At 31.6% G+C, this 3,462-nt stretch overlaps 1 non-coding gene across 1 annotated transcript; it reads right to left on the bottom strand.

Moving 5' to 3' along the window:
- Window positions 1-255: 255 nt before the first annotated feature.
- Window positions 256-327, bottom strand: Trnap-cgg. The gene has a single exon. It is a non-coding gene; the product is annotated as a tRNA-Pro (tRNA).
- Window positions 328-3,462: the final 3,135 nt, after the last annotated feature.

Below are 3,462 nucleotides of genomic sequence, written 5' to 3'. Positions count from 1 at the left end.
CAAAATCTATTTGAACTTTTACATTAGTTTAACCTTTAACGTTTATTTTAACTCAAAATCCTTCCAAAAAGCGATCTTATCAAAAAATTATCACAAGCTTACAGGACTCTCAAGTTATGATTGTTGTTTAAGAAAAACTATTTGGATTCCACTGAATGATAGTTATTCCCAATTTAGGTCCAAATGTACGAAAACAATACAAACAAATAGGTAATAATTTTAAAATTAATATGAGAATGAAAAAAAAATATTACCGGGCTCGTCCGGGATTTGAACCCGGGACCTCTCGCACCCGAAGCGAGAATCATACCCCTAGACCAACGAGCCGTTAATAAATTGAATATTTTGCGGTAATTTATTCGCGTTTTCACAATTTGTTGACAAAAAAAATTGAGGCTCATTTTCTGTATTCGCGGCTAAAATTCTGTTATTTGCGGATTCCAATATAATATATCGCAACCTATATCTTTTAGAAATACCGTCATTTTGAACTAACAAAAAAAAAATCTTTGGCATAAGCCGCCTTCGTTGCTTTGGCCGTCGATATCGGTATTCGTCGATATCGGTATTTTTGAGAATAAACAAACATAAAAAATATATATATTTTTAGTAAAATTTCACACAGACATGAAACTAAAATTTCAGTCCATTAAATAAAAGCAATTAATTAGGTTCAACAAGCATTAGAAACATTACATTTAATTTGAATAATCTTAGTGAAGTTTAAAAATGGCAAATGATCAGCGCCATTTCTATATGAGTTGAAAGGCAAATACGTCTGCTGAGTATCAGTTTGAATTGAAGACGGTGTTAAAAACTGCCGAGCAAGAGAAAATTACACAGTTTTTCATATTATTACCTTATCCTAAACATAGTAAATCAAAATGTACAAAATCTAAAACAATTTTTTTTATATATTCATTTCTCTGTATTTTGTTGTCTTATAACGTATCCCCTATAATCCCACATAAATTTCTATCCTGTATTGACGGATTCTTTATTCGCGGCATTTTTTTGGAACATACCCCTGTTAATAAAAGGCTTCTACTGTGTATATATTGTTGAGACCACCGATGACACCAAAATATGTAGATCTAGAGATGCTACATCAAATAAATATTTGGGCCTACTGCTAACAAAATATGTATAATCTGCCGTCACCAAATAATAGTGGAGCACTGATCAGTATTGGTAAATACTTTTTTGATTGAATTATTAATTTCAAATCACTTCTACATTTTACACAACTGACTTAGATACCTGAACTACATAATACTAAATTACATGATTCAACTAAACACCCTAACTATTAACTATTAACTGCCTCAAAACCATTAACTATTTTTCTATGACTATTGACTTATTTTCTGTAACTTGCTTTTATTTATTACAAGGCTTTATATACTATTCTTAAGTAGGGTGGCGTAATGCATTTTGAGATGGCATACATTTGATTTCAATGTTCGCTGATTATTTCATTGTTTTGTTGGTAGAGTGCAAATATAATGTAAGGATTTTTTGAAGAACTTTAAAAATAGATGACTAACATATATTTTGCGTAGTTCGCATGTGCTTTTGATAACTTTTGATAAAACGTCGATTCTTGTATTATGATAAACTAGAATGTATTAGAATGTTAAGGACGAATAATCAAATATATTACGTAGTTATATATTTCCGTGAGTAATAATAAATACAATTGATGCACGTAGTGTCAATATATATTAATTTTAATGATATAGCTATCATTTTGTAAAGACCCTTTAAAATTAAAAGAACTAAGACATTTGACCTATTTGCCACATGTTCGTCCCAATGTACCTCGTATACGGGGTAAAAGAAACCAGGTTTTTGAGAAACAGCAAAAACCCACATTTCTACAATGATGAATTAGTTGGGAACCGTTTTAAGTGAGAATTACTCAACATAGTCAGATATTTATTGGTAGGTGTTACTTGTTATATTTGGTTGAGTTTTCACAATGTAATTGTACAAAATCAAATTGAACCTTTGTGCACCACTCTATCTTATATCACAATTGAAATGCTGATTTGAAGTTCTATGCAAATTAAAGGTAAATATATGGGTATGGAATTCATCAGTTTTGACAACAATTCTTGTATATAACAAAATTAAGCGCAAGATGATAGAAATACATTTTGATAAAAATAATAAATACATGAAATTTTTATTTAAAGTGCGGGCTATCTAAATGTTAATATTAAGAGCTAAAACTTTTAGAGATTTTTTTTTCATTAATTTGGAAGCATTTGAGCCCTTGGGAGCAAAGAAATTCAAAAACGTCCACATTAAAAACAACCCTAATATATATATATATATATATATATATATATATATATATATATATATGCGTGTTTGTGTGTGTGTATGTAGTTGGAACGGAAATCAAAATGTATTTTACAATATACGCCAACATACACTCATGCAGAAGTAGATCATGTACGATACAAAAGAAATAAGCTAAGAAGGGCAAAAAGTTATTCGCTTGATATATGTCGAAAGTCTCGACTGCTTTTAAGTTTTCAAATGCTCTCGCAATGAAACGGAAATGCGATGCGATGCAATGCACACGCGGCCAGCAAGCCGCACGAACTCACACCGACTTGCTGCTTGCTGCTGGCTTCTGGCTGCTCTGGCTGCTGGCTGGCCTTAGTAAGACGGCACAAGGCACACGGCCCGGAACCGTGCGGATATCTTTTCTGATGTACCACGTAAAAAAGAAGAGATTCTCTCTCGTACATTCGAAACTTCACTACGAATGACTGTGAAAAGCTGTGTCAGGTCAAACGGAATTTATTACATAATAATAATTGTGTGGTCGATACGTTATTTGTCATCGATGCTAGTTATGATTAAGCAGCGAAGAGAATTTTCATTTTTAAATATTAATGTAACACTTGCTTCATTTTTTTAAGCCCGAAGCATCCTGATTGATGCAAGGCGCATGATATCATGTTAATTAGAAGAAATATTAAATTCTTCAAACTCAACTGCTTATGACTGGCTTAATTTCCTACTAATTCATACTTGAAATCCCTTTTTCAATATAATTCTCTTATAAATAGTGAGGATAACAAGAACGATTCGAGTAATAAAATGTAGATTTTCGCGTAAATATACCATAAAAACAGTAGTTTCACTCAGTTTTTATGCCGACGAGTTCAATTACAGTCCACTCATGAACTACGTGATCCCACCATAATTTACAAGTAAATAAGATTTCTATATTAATTGTAGTATTCAGAATGTGCTGTGTAAAACTCGGATTTAATTAAATTTTAGCACCTTAAATAAATATATTAAGGGCTGTTTCTACGCATGCATTCAGTTAGCAGCGCATTCAGATTAGGCATTGTTATATAAATTAAAATAAAATCTGATTCAAATGCAAAATGTTTACTGGTGCATGCACGTTCTTAATTAATGTTCTGTACGGAAAAC

This window comes from Ctenocephalides felis, unplaced genomic scaffold (genome assembly GCF_003426905.1).
Source record: "Ctenocephalides felis isolate EL2017-DRISC unplaced genomic scaffold, ASM342690v1 CF-g0.4_SCAFFOLD_01886, whole genome shotgun sequence".
Lineage (NCBI taxonomy): Eukaryota > Metazoa > Arthropoda > Insecta > Siphonaptera > Pulicidae > Ctenocephalides > Ctenocephalides felis.
This window is presented reverse-complemented; position numbering and strand designations above follow the sequence as displayed.